This window comes from Arvicanthis niloticus, chromosome X (genome assembly GCF_011762505.2).
Source record: "Arvicanthis niloticus isolate mArvNil1 chromosome X, mArvNil1.pat.X, whole genome shotgun sequence".
NCBI classification, from domain to species: Eukaryota; Metazoa; Chordata; class Mammalia; order Rodentia; family Muridae; genus Arvicanthis; species Arvicanthis niloticus.
The window spans coordinates 76,503,902-76,521,975 of record NC_047679.1 but is presented as its reverse complement, the minus strand read 5'-3'; the positions used below and the strand labels follow the sequence as shown (position 1 = coordinate 76,521,975).

General features: G+C 38.5%; 1 pseudogene; it reads right to left on the bottom strand.

Annotated features, from left to right (window-relative positions):
• Positions 1 to 6,181: 6,181 nt before the first annotated feature.
• Positions 6,182 to 7,801, bottom strand: LOC117695285 (importin subunit alpha-1 pseudogene; annotated as a pseudogene).
• Positions 7,802 to 18,074: the final 10,273 nt, after the last annotated feature.

Sequence of the window (18,074 nt, the reverse complement as noted above, 5' to 3'; positions counted from 1 at the left end):
GCTGTTCTGTAAGTGAGAGGAAAAATCTATTGGATGAGTAGTGCTGAGATTAAGGGTGTGCACCACCATGACCAGCTTAATTTGTCAAGAAAAGAAAAGAAGAAAAAAAGCACAGGGTTCCCAATGGGGAAGTTAGGGCAAGGACTGAAGAACCCCACTGAAAGAACAATATCAATCAACCAGACCCCCCAGAGCTCCCAGTGATTAAACCACCAACCAAAGAGTACACATGCGGGGGGGGGGGTGGAACAGCTCCAGCTGGATTTGTAGAAGAGGATTGCCTTATCTGACATCACTGGGAGGGGAGGCCCTTGGTCCTGTGGAGGCTCAATGACCCAGGGTAGGGGAATGCTAGGGTGCTGAGTCAGGAGTGGGTGGGTGGATGGCAGAGCACCCTCATAGAGGGAGGGGTAGAAGGTTTGTGGAGGGGAAACTGGGAAGGGTAATAATATTTCTAATGTCAATAAATAAAATAACCAATAAAATTGAAAAAAAAAAAAACCCAAGGGGAAAAAAGATTATTTCTGTTTAAACCCAGAAAAAAAATGGTTTCTATATATACAAGCAATCATAATTTGTTATAGTGTCACATTTTTGTAGTCTGGATTCAACTTTGCTTTATTAAAGAAATTTTACACAGTACCATCTCCAAAGAGGAGCCAACAGTCTCTTTGTGTGCACTTGTTTCACACTTTATTTTTGTTTGCTTGTTTGTTTGTTTCAGAACCCAGGGAGGGCATGCAACAGGTCTAAGCACAACTCTCAAAGGGGTTTGGGAGGAAGGGCTATAGAGGTGTAAGATGGTAGGACACAGGTGCTGTAAGGGTGAAAATGGGGAAACAATTTTATCTGGAAGAGTGGAGGAAGAGTAATACATAGAAGGAGGATAGATAAATAACTTTCAGGATGTTTGAAAATGTCACAGGGAAACATTAATTTTCAAGTTCTTAAAAATACTGTCTCTGTTTCTCTGTCTTTCTGTCTCCGTCTTTGTCCCCCACTGCCCCTCTCAAAAATTCACACAATTAATGGAGTTACCCACACAGGCAAGCAATAGACAAATAAAATTTCTATCAGCAAGCAAGAGAAATCTCCTTTTGGGATATTGTTCATGGATGTCCAGGGAACTCTTAAATCAATATACTCCATTCCCATGGTACTTTGCTACCTCCTAGAACATATATGTGTGTGTGCATGTGCATATGTCTGTGTCACGTGTCTCTGTGTAAGAACAATATATTAGAGATCATGAGACAGCAAGAGAGTTGATGGTGGAACACATGGGAGGAGTTCAAGGTAGGAAAGGGCATTATGGAAATTATGGTACTCATATATGAACTCCTCAAAAACATTTAAAAATTTTTAATTAGGCAAAAGAGAAGGCCAGTAAGAAACAATATGCTGAAAAATATGGCTATGAAAGTATATAAGAGTTTTAGGCCAAGTAAAACAAATATTTTTATTGTGTTAATGCTATCCTACTATAATTATTAATGTAAATTGTCCCCCAAAACTTCTCCCTTTTATTATTTTGTGAATATCTACTATAGTGTTTGACACATACTAATTGCCCAGTAAATGCTTGTTGAATTAAAGATTAAAAAAGGGCTCCCTTAAAATTAGAAGGTCATTACAGCACAGAGAACAGGTCAGTTTGTATTTAGTTATTACTTTTCTTATTATGTCCTAGCATAAATAACCTGCACTTATTTAGAATTACAAACAGAATTTTTCTATAAGTAAAGATGCTAGAATGGTGCTTGTTAGTGAAACTGAATTGTTGAAGAGTACTAAGAGGGAACCAATTTTTCAAGGCAAATATTCTTTTGTTTGTACAGTTAAAATTTATACCACAGGGAAAAACTCTGAAAGTTAACGGATCTCTGTGAACTTTTGAAACAGAAACAAGTAAAACTTAATTATTCCTGCTCTTAAGAAATTAAGGTCAATCATATGATATTTAGATATTCTAATTTTTATATATTTTGTTGCAATTGTATTTTCATATGGTAATTAGGAATTAGGACCATATGGTATTTGGATACTTTTAATTTCTTTAAAATTTGCTTCCATTGTATTTCTTAATAAGGTCACATACAATTATATATTTTGAAAATCTATGAAAATACTATAATTAAATCAATTAATTAACCACCTCCAGGGTTTTGAAGCAATAATTGATAAACTATTGTCTACATACATAGTAGTGTGACTATGATTTCAGCAAAATTGTACAGCTTGACAAGTACCTTTAAAAAATTTACCCTTGCATGCCTTGTCTTAGTCACTGTTTGATTGATGTGAGAAAACACCATGAACAAGACAGCTCTTATAAAAGGAAGCATTTAAATGGGGAATTGTTTTCGATGTCAAAGGTTTAGTCCATTATCATGGGGGGGGGAGCATGATGGCAGGCAGGCAGTTACAGGACCAGTAGCTGAGAACTATATCCACATCTTCAAACAGCAGGAGAAAGTCTAGACATTTCATTGGTGTTTGATATCTCAAAGTCCACTCCCAGTGCCATACTTATTCAAACCTCTCAATCCTTTTAATGCTTTCAAATAGTACTACTCTCTAGTAATTAAATATTAAAAATATATGAGCCTATGTGATCTATTTTTATCCAGCAGATGAATTCCAGAATGTTGTCCGAGTTCCTTTGACTCTTATGTGTGCACTCATGTGACACAGTAGCCCTGCCCTATCTTGACCATTTTGTAAGTGTGAGTTGCACATATCCAACCTGGACAGAAGTCCTTTAAGAAAAGGGTCTGAGACATTCTAACTCTGGTGACTCTTCATGATAGTACTAATATGGAATTTCACTTGAGATGTATAATTTGCAGATTTTATTTTAAGTAATGAAATTCTTTTAAGGCCTGGCAATAAAAAGAATGCCTAGGTAATATTCTACAGACTGAAGAACAGTTTAAAACTAAATGGACTGAAAATGAAACATAAGTGATTACTTTCCTTTGGCATAGAACTTTTTTAGTGTTTACTTCTAATAATAACATGGTTTTCATCATCTCACAACAAGGAGGTCACACATAATGCATATGCCTTTATATGTAAGACTTCTTGAAGATTTTTTTCCCATTGCCACAGTTTTCATTTATAGTCTTTGAAGTACTGCCACAGTCAAATTGAATTGGAAGAGAAAAGCCATAGAAATGTTTCATTTTAATCTGTTTACTGAATTGTGGAGTCGCTGTTGCTCCCCCTCACCCCTCTGCGATTTTCAAAAAAATCACATTTGGTGGTGTAGTCAATGCTTGCTGTAGGTTATTTAAACATACCAATGCAGCTTTATTTTTCTACATGAGGTGAATTTGACTTTGTAGAAATCCTGATAAGTTATGTCAATGGCTTATTTAGGACACTGTAAAAGAATCAGCAAAAGTAACAACACCACCACCACTGACAACAAAACCAAAGTCAAACCCTATAAATAAAACAATAATATCTACTGTATGGATTTTATCAGTACATTAACATAGAGAACTATGTGATGCAGTAACAATTAAGCATTGACACCCAGAACATCCCTTTTTGTCTCCCTTCATGTGAATGAAGTGTTGCAAGTCCCAATGCTATTTGAAGTGCAAGGATTGGCAGAGCTAACTTTCTGCCTTCATTATGTGTCAAATTACTAGACAATTGCATTAATGAAAGGAACACCTCTAAGCTGCTGACCAATTTTCAGAATCTCTTCAGTCTTCAAAATCTTAAGAGATTTTTAACTGCTCTAAATTTACATGACAAAGCAGATGTTATAAATAAGCAAGATGTTTATTGAGCCTTAGAGGTTCCTAATAGCTGTGTAATTATCTCTTAAATGGGAGGAGGGAGTAGATGGCATCTTTGATTCCTTACAATTATAGTGTTTTAATTATTTCAACACTTCTGAGAACTAGTTGATCTACTCTCAGTGTTGTGCTCACATATCAGGATTCTCTCTAAGTGTGTGCAAATGCAGCTATACAAAAGGAAAACACATGGTACACACAAACTGATTCTTATGCTAGCTTCAGGGATCGTCTTCATCTTTATAGATCCCATCTGGTCTAATAGGATATGCCCTTCAGATCCTTGCTAAGTATAGTAAATACCTTGAATTTCCTTCAAGGCAATTGTAAATGGTATATTCTACTCTAAGATCATTTGAGTAATTACAGAAGGATTAGGTTCTTTGTCCATGTTTTCCATTTCTCCAGACCTCAATAGCATGTGAGTATCTTGTAAACAATACCACAAATAAATTGCTCATGTCCCTATCAGTATGGTACACAACTGAAGGTTTCTGTAAAGATTCTTCACCCAGGTACTTCTGAAAGGTATCATGTATTTGCTCATGTGTATTCCTGTGTAAGTAGTAGCCCTCACCAACCTACTTGTTGCTTTTTCTTGTTTGCATCAGTCTTTAATATCATTCTATGTTGATAAAAAGAGCCATACAATTATGCTTTAGGACTTGGACTTAAACATGACTGAAACTGAGGTCACGGTACTCTATCCAATATCATCATACCTCTGAAATGACTCCTAGATTCTTCTCTCAGACAAAAAAAAAATGATTACCATAGTTTCTTCAGCATTCACACTCAGGCCTTTAATTAGGTTTATGTGTCTCTTCTTTTCTGAATCATGCACAAACTCATGTAATCTTATTTTCAAATGACCTGAAGCATCTTTAAGATGCTTTGGTGCATAGGGGATGCCATCTGAAGTGTAAATAAAATATCTAATAAAAAAAAGATGCTTTGGTGCAAAATCTGTCAGGTGGAAATGCCACTGAAAAAGGGGACAGCATTTTATGCATTTGGTTTCCTCTCCATTTGGTTTTGGCTCTCTTAGTTTACATGTCCTTACTTCCCCATCCTCATTATACCCTACTGCTTGAACTAGCTCATGCCATTGAAGCTCCTAGAAATTATTTCTTAAAAATCTGAATTATTGCCCTCTGACATTAACTCATGGAAGAGGTAGTGATTACAACTGATTTTTTTCTCAACCTGTCTATCCAGTTTCTATTTGACTGTGTACAATTAATTTTGCTGCCGTGATAAAGCATAGTAATCAAAGGCGAATTATTAAAAAAAGAGGGTTTTTTTTTTTTTTTGGCTTGCAGACTAGAAGTTCATAGAGATGCAGAAGTTGCAGTTGCAGGTAGCTGGAGCAGGAAGCTGAGAGACCACATCTTCCATAGGAAACATAAAGAAGAGAGTGAACTGGAGGTGGAGCAATGCTTTAGACTCTCAAAGCCCACCCCCAGCATCATAGTTCTCCAGCAAGGCTCTACTTCCTACAGGTTCCATAACCAAACAAAAGTTTGCCACAAGCCAGAAACCAATTGTTCAAATTTCTGAGCCTATGAGGGACACTTCTCTTTCAAACTTTCTCAATCAGTATACAACTTATTCCACTTCTTTTTAATATTCAATACTGTCTCAAGGGCAAATAATGTTGGTAATGATGATTTTCAAGTATTATTTTTATGACAAATTTTTCCAGGCCTGTACTTAACTTCTTTGCTCTCCATGTTAAGATGGTAGATACAAGCAAATTCATAGTTATTAGAGAAATTACCATTAAATATTGTGTTTCCTTAGACCTGCAAGATGGCTCAGTGGATAAAAGTGCTTGCAGTGCAAACCTAATCACCTTTCTTTTTTTTTTTTTTTCCCACGAGATGACGCGGGAAGACAGGAGAGACGGCAGGACTTGAACCGGCGCACCAAGAGACTATGCGCCCTCTGCGGGCGGGAGCCTTAAGGGCCGAGCCACCGGCGGTTCGCTATCACCTTTCTTTAACGTGCAGAACTCATGTAAAGGTAGTAGTAGCTGAGAATCCAGTCCTCTGACCTCCATATGTTTCATGCAATAGCTTAAACATGCCTCTCTCTAACACACACACACACACACACACACACACACACACACACACACACACAAATTAATAAATAAAACTTTTTTAAAAAGAAGAATGGAACTTAATCTTTATTTTCAGGACATGACAGGATACAAAATTCCACATAGAAATAAACTCAGAGGACAGCTTCATAGAATATGTACAGTTTATAACTGTTCAAGTATAGTTTCTTTTGTAAAAAGTGCTACACTAACAAACCACATTTAAAGAATTCTTAGTAGAGAAACAGTAAGACAAATTTATGAGAACACAAATAGCACAGCACATAGCTAACAACTTTGTGCCTTGGCTGGACATTAGAAGTTAAAGATCCTGGGAACTCCATCCTGAACTTGGAAGGCAAAGCCTTCAGAAGTAGTTTCTGGTATCACATTTTGATCTTCCTCTTCCTCCACTGAGAAGTACTTCTCAATTAAGTTTAATGAGGCCTTGTATACAGACTCATTTTCATGGCTTCAATTTTATCCAAGTCTCCACACTCTTCAATCATTATACTGAGTTTGTCTGTCTCACCTAGTTTCTCAGCAGCCTGAAAGATATTTGAAATGTCATCAAGAATAACCTGAATAATCTTGGTATCTTTTGCACTCAAGAGGTTCATCAGAGGTTCTATTATCCCACAATGAACGAGATTCACAGTCTGTTCAACAGACTATACCACTGGTATAGTTGGTTATAGCCCATGTGGCCTCCTTCTGTGTCTTAAAATCTGCCTTAGAGAGGACACCAGCAAGAAACGGGATTAGGCCATGGTTCACAACTTGCTGTATTTGGTCCTGGCATCAGTCTGTACTGTTCGACATTGTCCTTCTGAACATTAGTTTTGGGATTTGTTATCAGTCTGGGAAAGACTGCAAGTGCCCCCACATCTATCACTTTCTGAGTCTGCTCATCGCTTCCAGTGACAATATTCCCTATGGCTCTCAGTTCAAGAGTCACAATGGGCAATTCCGTAGCTCCCAGAAGCTTTACAAGTTGGGGAACAACTCCCTTCTAAACAACCATCTCAATACGCTCATTTGGACCATCAGTCAGGTAAGAAATAGCCCAGCAGGAATTTGCTAATACTTCTGGATCATTGTGGTGCAGGAATCGAACTAAAGTAGGAAGAATCTGCTCAACAGCATCTAAGTGGGGTGCAGGATTCTTGTTTCAACAAAAGTTTGAGAGTGTCCAGGTAAGATTATGTAAGTAACCACATGCCAAGGATGACAGATCATGAACTGCAAGAAGTGCCAACAGTGGGTCAGTTGCACCATGTTTGATACCTAAGTCTCGAAAAACTGAACCATCACCTGCAATGTTTCCAAGAGCCCATACAGCTTGCTCGCTGATGTGAGCATGGGGAGTTGCCAAGAGACAGATAAATGCTGGGATAGCACCTCCATCTACCACAGCTTTGGTCTGCTCAGATGTTCCAGAAGCAATGTTGGTGAATGCCCAAGCAGATTCAAACTGAATGGGGCTACAATCAGTTTTGCCCAAGAAGGACACACATTTTGGGATCAAACCAGCCCGGATGATGTTGTCTATAGGAGGCTGTTTCTCTCTAGAAAGCAGTTTCTGAGCAGTTTGAGTAGCTTGGGGCTAGCTTTCCAAATTGTTACTGTTTATGCCTTTAACAATGTCCTCAACAGACCAATTTACAGTACCCTGATTGTTTAGGTTTTCCTGGAGTGGAGAAGTAGCATCATCTGGAAATGAGCTGACATTTCTCCCTTTCAGCATCTGGTCATCTTTTTTAGCTTTCTTAAGTTCCACATTAACCTCTATTTGGTGGCAGCGCATTTCTGTACTGTCTTTCCCTTTGTTCTTGAACCTGTTAAGCCAGGCAGCTGGTGAATTAGCATTCTCCTTGGTGGACATGGTTGTGGGAACAGGAGGAAAGCTGAACGGCCCCCTCAGACTTCCTCGAAAGTCGGTGCTTGGCTCTCAAGCTGCCGGTCAGCAGCTGTCGAAACGTCCACTACCCCTCAGCTCTCAGACTTTGTGCCAATAAATAAAACTTTAAAATAAACTTTAAACATATTTGTGTTTGAGTGGCGTTAAATAAATACGCGAATAAACAAATAGAACTTCATTATTTATATTTTCTAAGAAATTAGATCTTATTTTATAATTTTCTTAAAATGTCATTCACATATATTTATTTATTTCTCCATTTTAAAGCATAATATGTTAGTAGGTTGTCATATTAACAGATATGTATATTTAAACTCTATAATAAATTTTATGATCTCCAAAACTAAATGAAAAGCCCACCCTATATCTTTTAACTACTATTTTCATTTACTAACCCTAAGCAGCCACTAATTCAATATCTCTATAATTTTGCCTCTACTGGAAATTTAATATAAATAAAACTATACAATATGTGACCTTTTGTCTTTAGCTTTTCTTATCTAGCATAATGTTTTCAAGGTTTATCACTTCATTGATTTCTATGACTAGATGATATTTTATTCTATGTCATGCTCAAATTTGTTCATTCATGCATTGCTGAGCATTTCTTTCTGTTAGGACGTTTTGACTACTGTGATAAAGGCATGGGCACATTTTTGTTTAACAGTTCCCACTGGGATTGAAGTGTTCTATCCTGTGGGGAAGCTGTTTAAATAGCTAGGTTAAACACTTCTAAATAACTCCAAGAAATCCCTGAAAGTGACCAGAATGATTAGGCTCATCCCTATTAAAGCAGTAAAGGTGCTGAGAACAAGGCAACCTGCAAAGACTCTGGGAACAGACCAGCTACCCAGAAGAAGCAAAAGCTAGCCCAACTGGTGTACCCCAACTGCAGCACCTGGAAAGGGCAGTTTTCTACTTGTTGACATGTGTGTAATCTGTGCAGTGTGCTCCAGGTTCCCATCTTTGTGAGCTAATCACCCATGCCAGGGTGGGCTTTGGTAATGCAGCTGTCTTTGAGTCATTTCTGTTCCTGTAAGTACCCCTCACCCATACTCTTGTAAATAACACCAATAAACTCATTTGGTCATCAAGTTCGTCTTGGTGATATTTTTATTTTTGTCTTTTGAGGGCTTCATATATGGGCTGAGTAGACACGTGTATAAAATCTCCCAAGAAAAAGTTTTGACATAAATTACACATGTACTTGTTTGGACATATGTTTATAATCTTTTGAGTACATGTCTGGTCTGAGAGTGGTATTGTGGGTTTGATGGTATTTCTATCTTTAAAATTATGAGAAAGGTCTGCTCGGCCAGTTTGTGAGTGCACCCCAGATTTCGCCAGACACATTCTGGGGGATCCATAGAACCCATAGCCAGCCCTAGCACTCCCCTTCCGCCGCACGCCCCTCTTCCAGCCTGAGGCCTGGGCCGGACCTTTGCCCAGCCAGCTTGTGAGTGCACCCCGGATTCCGCCAGACACATTCTGGGGGATCCATAGAACCCATAGCCAGCGCTAGCACTCCCCTTCCGCTGTACACCCCTCTTCCAGTCTGAGGCCTGGGCCGGACCTCTGCTCGGCCAGCTTGTGAGTGCACCCCGGATTCCACCAGACACATTCTGGGGGATCCATAGAACCCATAGCCAGCGCTAGCACGCCCCTTCCGCTGTACACCCCTCTTCCAGTCTGAGGCCTGGGCCTGTCCTCTGCCTGGCCAGCTTGTGAGTGTACCCCAGATTCCACCAGACACATTCTGGGGGATCCACAGAACCCATAGCCAATGCTAGTACTCCCCTTCCGCCGTGTGCCCGTCTTCCGATCTGAGGCCTGGGCTGGACCTCTGCTAGGCCAGATTGTGAGTGCAACCCGGATTCCGCCAGACACATTCTGGGGGATCCATAGAACCCATAGCCAGCGCTAGCACTCCTCTTCCTCTGCTCGCCCCTCTTCTGGTCTGGGTCTGAGGCCTGCGGGTGAGTGCAGCCTGGTTACCGCTGCCAGACACATTCTGGGGGCTCCACAGATCCCTCAAACAGCTTTAGGTAGGAAAACCCACATACTACCCTGAGCTCATAGCTGGGTGCCCTGAGTGCTCAGAATCCAGCAGATACTCCCCCCCCCCCCGCCCCTGCCGGCTAGCACCCCCCTTCTGCCCATCTCCCGGGTCTGAGGCCTAGACCAGACCTCTGCCAGGTCTGCAGTTGTGTGGACCCTGGATTCTGCCTGAGACATACAGGAAGGTCCACTCAACCCAGAGACACAGAGGAACAACTGAACTCAGAGTGTCAGACAACATATCCTGAGATATCCAAGAGGAGACACTGCACCCAGAACAGCAGACAACTAGCTGGACTGCTACCTTGGAGGCACCATATCCTGAGGCATCCTAGAGATACCACTGTAATCAGTGCAGCTGGAAAAAATCACAGAGACATCTGGACCCCTAGAAGACCAAACACAAGAGAGACAACTGGAGAGGTAGGCTTCAATCAGAGACAGAAGCACAGGTAGCACTAGATTTAACCAGATGGCAAAAGGCAGGCGCAAGAACATAAGCAACAGAAACCAAAGTTACATGGCATCATCAGAACCCAGTTCCCCCATCATAGCAAGCCCTGAACACCCCATCACACCAGAAAAGCAGGATTCAGAATTAAAATCACTTCTCATGATGATGATAGAGGACTTTAAGAAAGACATAAATAACACTCTCAAAGAACAGATAGAAACCCTTAAAGAGGAAACACAAAAATCCCTTAAGGAATTGCAAGAAAATGCAACCAAATGGGAGAAGGAATTAAACAAAACCATGCATGAGCTAAAAATGGAAGTAGAAACAATAAAGAAATCACAAAGGGAGACTACCCTGGAGATAGAAAACTTAAAAAAACGATCAGGAGTCAGAAATGAACCCGCACACCTATGGTCACTTGATCTTTGACAAGGGAGCTAAATTCATCCAGTGGAAAAAGGACAGCATTTTCAACAAGTGGTGCTGGCTCAACTGGAGGTCAACATGTAGAAGAATGCAAATTAATCCATTCTTATCCCCTTGCACAAAGCTCAACTCCAAGTGGATAAAGGACCTTCACATAAAGCCAGATACACTGAAACTATTAGAAGAGAAGTTGGGGAGGACCCTCGAATACCTAGGCACAGGGGAAAAGTTCCTGAACAGAACACCAATGGCTTATGCTCTGAGATCAAGAGTCAACAAATGGGACCTCATCAAATTGCAAAGCTTCTGTAAGGCAAAGGACACTGTCAACATGACAAAACGGCAACCAACAGATTGGGAAAAGATCATTACCAATCCTACATCCAATAGGGAGCTAATATCAAATATTTACAAAGAACTCAAGAAATTAGATGCCAAACAACAAAATAACCCCATTAAAAAATGGGGTACAGAGCTAAACAAAGAATTCTCAACTGAGGAAACTCGAATGGCCGAGAAGCACCTTAAGAAATTCTCAACATCCTTAGTCATCAGGGAAATGCAAATCAAAACAACACTGAGATACCACCTCACACCAGGCTGGTGGCCCCGTGAGGAGAACAACAATACCAACCAGCCAGAGCTCCCCAGGGTCTAAACCACCAGCCTAGGAGCACATATGGAGAGACACATGACTCCAGCTGTATATGTAGGGGAGGATGGCCTTGTTGGGCATAGGTGGGAGACAAGATCATTGGTACCCTGAAGGCTGAGCACTGAGGGGGGGGAATCTGAGGGTGTTGAGGGGGGCTGGGGGTAGGTGGGTAAACACCTTCATAGAGGCAGGAGGAGGGGGGATGGGATAAGGGGTTCCTGGGTGGTGGGGGAAATATGGTAAGGGGATAAAATTTGAAATGTAAATATTATATCCAATAAAAGAGGGGAAAAAATAGAAAAGTGGTTAGAACCAACATTCTTAATGAAATGTCAGCCCTCTTTAAAAAAAACTATCTTGATACTAAAATTTGTTTTGAGAATTGTATATTGCAGAATGATCAGCCTTGGTGTATCTACTCAACAAGCAAGCTGGGCAGACCTGCTCAAACCTCTGAGATCCGGGAACTCCATCTGGAGGCAGCGAAGACACAGCATCAGGGGATTGTCAATTTGCCCTCCCCCCAACTCCTCTTCTAATATCTCAATGCCCATAATCAGCTTGAAGAAGCTAATGATGAGTCAGCGCCCCTATTCCCTGGGCATGGGGACTAAGGTGGTAAATGTTGGGCTGTCTCTCTAGGGAAAAGTAGTGGTTTTGTTGGAATAGAGAGAATTAGCTAGGGTTCATTGCATAGCCATAATCTATTAGTAGAAATCTGTATAATTAATATCAAGATGAAGATATAAATTCTTAAATGGCACCAATTTACTTTGTTTACAAATTTTAAGGTTTTCATTGGCATGAGCTTCTTAGTGATATAAGAGTGAGATGAATTTTGTTACTCTCATAGGCATTGTACCAGTATAACACATTTAGGAATACAAAGCTTAGACCCAGTCCTTCTTTAACTTTTTTAACTGATTTGTGATGGTCAGCCTGTGAGTTAAGGGACTATAGCAAATTCATGACTTGGAGTTTATTATAAGGGTGTTCTCTATGTTTTATTTAGAAATAGCTGAGTGGAGTTAACAGGCAACAGTCCAGATTACCTTACATGGATAGCTGGTTTTCAAAACATCAGAAATCCTTAAAATTGACATGACAAACATTTCAGTATTAATGTTCATTTTCATTAGAGACCTGTCTGCTCCGGACAGCTTCCTATATTGAATTCTAAGAAGAAACTGAGCATCCTTGGAGTTACTCCAGTTGTGGTGAGACAGCCACTAGGCAAGAATTGCCACTTTCCTTCCACAAACAAATTACTGTCCAGAAAAGGACACACTTGCAGAATAGTCGACTGATTATATCTGCCTAGACAGAGTAATCAGCCCTTAATAATTCTGCAGCACTAAGGTCTGTCAGATGATCCTGGACCAGAAGGCAGAAGAACAGATGTTCCAACGTTTTGAAGTAGAGCGCGTGTCCAGGTGGTCAGAGGTCTCTATAAATTGGCTAAGTTTTAGAAACTATGATTTGTGCTTCCCACAATTATAGTTAACTCAGTCATTCTGGATTTCTGATGGGGTTGAAAACATATAGCTATTGACCTTAAGAAAAAAGATTTGAGTGGATGGTCTTCAGCTGACATTCATCCTAAAACCAGGTTCAGAACTAAATGTTTTAGTTAGAATAGATGACCAGAGGAGCTGGTTAGTCAATAAAAGGATGGACTGGGTATTAGGACTATCTTGTACCTCACTGGTACAAATTGGCATAATTATGCTCTAATTGTATTTTGAGAGAAAAGTTTCATTTTAACAGGAAGGGTGATGTAGGTGTGTAGGAGGAGCTAAGGAAGTAGGAGTACTGAGAGGAAGAAAAGGAGTAAGAAGAGGAGAAGAAGAAAAAGAGGAGAAGCTAGGTGAAGAAAGAGAGAAAGAGGGGGGAGACAGGGAGGCAGAGGTTCAAGTATCTCCACCAGTCAAAGATAGTTGTTATATCTAGGTTGGTCAGTGGGTTACACCTCTGATTGAACAATTCCAAACCTATAAATCCTATGATTAACATTATTTTTAAAAAATGTATAAATGCAAAAAGGAAAAGGGGGCATGGGATAGGGGTTTCCTAAGGGGGGTGGGGGGGAATGGGGAAAGGGGATGCCATCTGAAGTGTAAATAAAATATCTAATAAAAAAATTATGAGAAAGTCCCAAGCAGTTTTGTACTGCAGTTGGACCATTTTTAATGCCTAACAGCAATGTGTGAGGAAATAGGCTTATGTTTCCAAGCATTCGGTTCTGAGTTGCTGGGACAATTTAGGATGGTCGTAGAATCATCCCTTAAGAATGTGTAACTAAGGTTGTGGACCTTTTGTGCAAGAAATGAGCCACTGGGGAAACCCTTAAGGTTTTATATCAGGCCTCACTTTCTATTTTCTCTTTACTTCCTGACTACAAATGTAGTCTGACCAGCTGAATTTTCCTGTCTACTATGATGTCTCCCTAACCATAGTGGAATGTATCCCTTTGAACCACAAGCCAGAATTCTTTCTTCTTGTTATTTGATCACAAAAATTAACAAAGTAACTAATAGAGTAGATAAATATGGGATTAGGTATTAATACTGTTAAATCATCATACTGACAAATTAAAAATATTTCTATACCTGTCTACTTTTTTTATTTCCTTCACAATATTTTGTAGATTTTAAAGTGTAAGTTCTGCTTTGATTTAATTTTTTGTTAGATCTATCTTTTCAAATTTAATTTAAACCAAAAAATTATATATATGTATATATATATATATATATATATATATATATATATACCAAAGTATGATGTTTTGATCCATGTATATGTTATAAAATTATAAAGTCAAAATAAGTAGTATATATTTTTTATTAAAAATGTATCGATTATTTTTAGGTAGAATATTTTGAAGTTTTTGTTTTAGTTATTATTAAACAAACAATGCATTATTATTAACTGTAGTCACCTTGCTCTCTATCTGTAGCTATTCCTCCTACTTAATTCTAACTTCGTAACTGATGATCAAGGTTTTCTCTTACTCCATGAAGTTCCTGGTCTAAGGAATACATCACCATTGTCTCTAAATATGATGTTATTTTTTAGTTTTTGTTTTTATTCATTTTTTATTTTTTTGTGGTTCCAGATATAAATAATATCATAAAGAATTTGTGTTTTTTTAACCTGGCTTATTTCTCTTAGCATAATGTCATCTAGGTTTAATCCATCTTTTAAAAAACGATGGGATTTCCCATATTGTTTTATTCTTTAAGAAAGAATAGTATTGAATTGTTTCTGTATACACTTTCTCCACCCCTTCATTCATTGATGGACACTTAGGTTGCCTCTATTGTGTCCCTATTATGAAAGTATAAAAGGTATGTCACTTTAATATATTTATTTTCTTTTATTATACTGTATCTTCAGTAGTGGGATTGCTGGATGCATTTTAGGTTTTTGGAGAAACTTTCTCATTGTCTTACAAAATAGCATTACTGGTTTACAACAGCATAAAAAATGAGCAAGTATTCCATTTTCCCTACACCCCTTATCAACAATTATTTTCCTTGTCTTTTAAATAGTAGACAATGTAGAAAGCATGAAGTGATATTTTGTTGTAGTTTTGATTTGCATTTCTCTGTAAATATTATCGGGGTTGAATATTCTTCATATAGTTCTTCATGATTTGTATAACTTTAGAGAAATGCTTGTTCAAATGCTTTGCCTATTTTTAAATAGAGCTGTATGCTTTTTGTTATGGGGTACTTTGTGCTTATTATTGATTTTGGATGACAGTCATTTATGTGATATATGATTCACAAATAGTTTCCTCTATTCTGTAGGTTATCACTATTCTGTTGTCTCATATGCTAAGAAGATGGCATTTAGTCAATACAATTGTTTGTTTATGTTAGCTTTTACTTGCTAGTATTTGGAGAATGATAGTTAAGAAAGCTCTGCATTGACCAACATGACTCAAGATTTTATATCACATGTAAGTACATGTGTAGTTTTGGTAAGTTTATTAAAAATCACTTGTCTATAGATGGTTTGTTTTCTGGGATCTGTGTAGTGTTCTCTTGGTCCATGGGCAATATATCAGTTTTGTACCACTACCACAATGTCTTTAGTTTTATTTTCAAAACAGTTTTGAGCCGGGTGGTGGTGGCACACGCCTTTAATCCCAGCACTCGGGAGGCAGAGGCAGGTGGATTTCTGAGTTCGAGGCCAGCCTGGTCTACAGAGCGAGTTCCAGGACAGCCAGGGCTACACAGAGAAACCCTGTCTCGAAAAAACCAAAACAAAACAGTTTTGGAGAAACTGGCTAGCACAGGTTGGCCCAGAATTTGTGACCTTCTGTGAGTTAGAACTATATGCATGTACCACTGTGCCCAGGTTTTTGTCATATGGTTTAGATTATGGAAGCATTGTAATTTATAATAAAATATAGCAATGTTTTGCATTCATTTTGTTTTGTCCTAAGACAAATCTGTATAAGACTGGCCACTAACAGCAACACAAAACACAGTTAATTCTAGGTTGTTTAGGAATGCCCTCTGTCAAAGCTGTTAATCCATAACTCTTCAAGTTAGCTTCAGGAAGATTTTTTTTTTTTTGACAGTGGCAAAAAGCAGCCACATTCCTCACTAAAATATCACAAGAATAATCTTTAGGCCACATATTAATACTATTCTCTTCTAAATCCTTCTTTTCCATGGCCTTCACAGTTCAAATCACCCTCATTACCACTAATTTATATCTTCCTACTAGTACCAACTTCTGTTTTTGTTTTATTGCTGTAAGGAGACATCATGACCATAGCAAGTCTTATAAAGGAAAACATTATTGTGACTGGCTTACATGTTCAGAGGTTTAGTTCAGTATTGTCATGGTGGAAAGTATGGTATCATGGAGGCAGACATGGTGCTAGAGAGGAGCTGTGAATTCTACATCTTGATCTGTAGGCAGCAGGAAGGACAAATGTGCCACTCAGGCTGGGTTGAGTTTCTGATACCTCAAAGCCCATCATACAGTGATACACTTCATTTGAGAAGGCCACCCCACTCCAACAAGACCACACACTCCCTATGGGCCTATGGGAGCCATTTTCATTCAAACCACCACATCCCTCAAGAATCTTATTTAGGTTGTGGTATTCAGGATAGTTCTGACTTCAGAAGACATGTATGAAAGAGTGCCATGTTTATTTTGTGAGAAGGGGTTGAAAAGGTTGGTATTATCTCTTTAAACATTTGATAGACTTCATCTCTGAAGCCATGTGATTCTGGGACTTTTGGTAATTACTTTCTGCATTAAAAAAATTCTGACTTTTCCTAGGCTTTTTTCCTTTACAGTTATGGTTTCCTATAGTGTATTGAACTCTTTTTTCTTTTCCTTCCTTCCTTCCTTCCTTCCTTCCTTCCTTCCTTCCTTCCTTCCTTCCTTCCTTCCTTCCTTCCTGAACTCTTTTTTCTCTTTCTTTCTTTCTTTCTTTCTTTCTTTCTTTCTTTCTTTCTTTCTCTCTTTCTTTCTTTCTTCCTTTCTTTCTTCTGTTTGTGTGTGTGTGTCTCTGTGTGTGTATAGTATATGCTTTTGGTTTATGGTGGATCTGGAACTTACACAGAACAATTTATACTTATAATAAGTTTAAGTTGACAGTACTTGCTACTCTTCCCAAGTCTTATGTCATTTGCATATTTTAAACTAATATGTACCCCTTCCTACATTACTGCAGCTTTAATTGACTTAAATTATATTGCCCTTACTTTTTTTAAGAGAGAGAAAAATTTGATTTACTCACTTCTATTAAAGCACTGGATTTGGATTTGACAACATGCTTACTTTTACCAATAAGTTTTAAACTTTCATATGTTTCCAATATTACTAATTAACATTCTCTTCTTTAAGCTTGGAAGGGTATTTAATGCAGTAAATATACTGGTGATAAACCCTCAGAGTGTTTTTTTTTAATTTGAGCTAAGTTTTTTTTAATCATTCTTGAAAGATGAATATGATTTTGGGCTAAAGGTTTTGGTTTTTTTTTTCCTTTTAGGATAGTGAGCATTATCTTCTTACTCCATTCTGTCCTGCAGAGTTTCTAATGAGAGATTCACCAAGTCTCATGGTTACCTTATATTTTACAATTTGCATTCCCTGGCTTCTTTCCATAATTTGTCTTCAAACTTGGATAATTTGGTTAGAAAGTCTTGGTGTGGATTCCCTTTATTTAATGTCCTTTTTACTTTTTAAATATTCACCTGTTTTCTGGTATTATGTCTTTTGAGATATTTTGTATTATAGGCTAAAATGTTTCATTTATTTTCATCAAAGTGTTTATTACAGGTGCACAGAAATGTCATTGCTTATTATGTATTGATCCCATCTTGTGTGTCCTTGATAATCTTATTTATTAGTTCTAGTGAAAATCCACTTCAGAGGGTTTTCTACACTAGAGATCATGCCATGCACAGATGGAGATAATTTTCCTTCTTCCTTTCTAACATGAATACATTTTATCATATTTTTCTTTCTTAAAAATTGCATCTAGGACCTCTGGGGCTAGGTTGTGACCAAATTGCATGCCTTTGGAATATGTGCCATGCTTCTGGCCTCGGGAGAGGGAAAGCTTCTACTTCTAGTGTTTCACTAAGTATAATATTTCTTGTCAATTT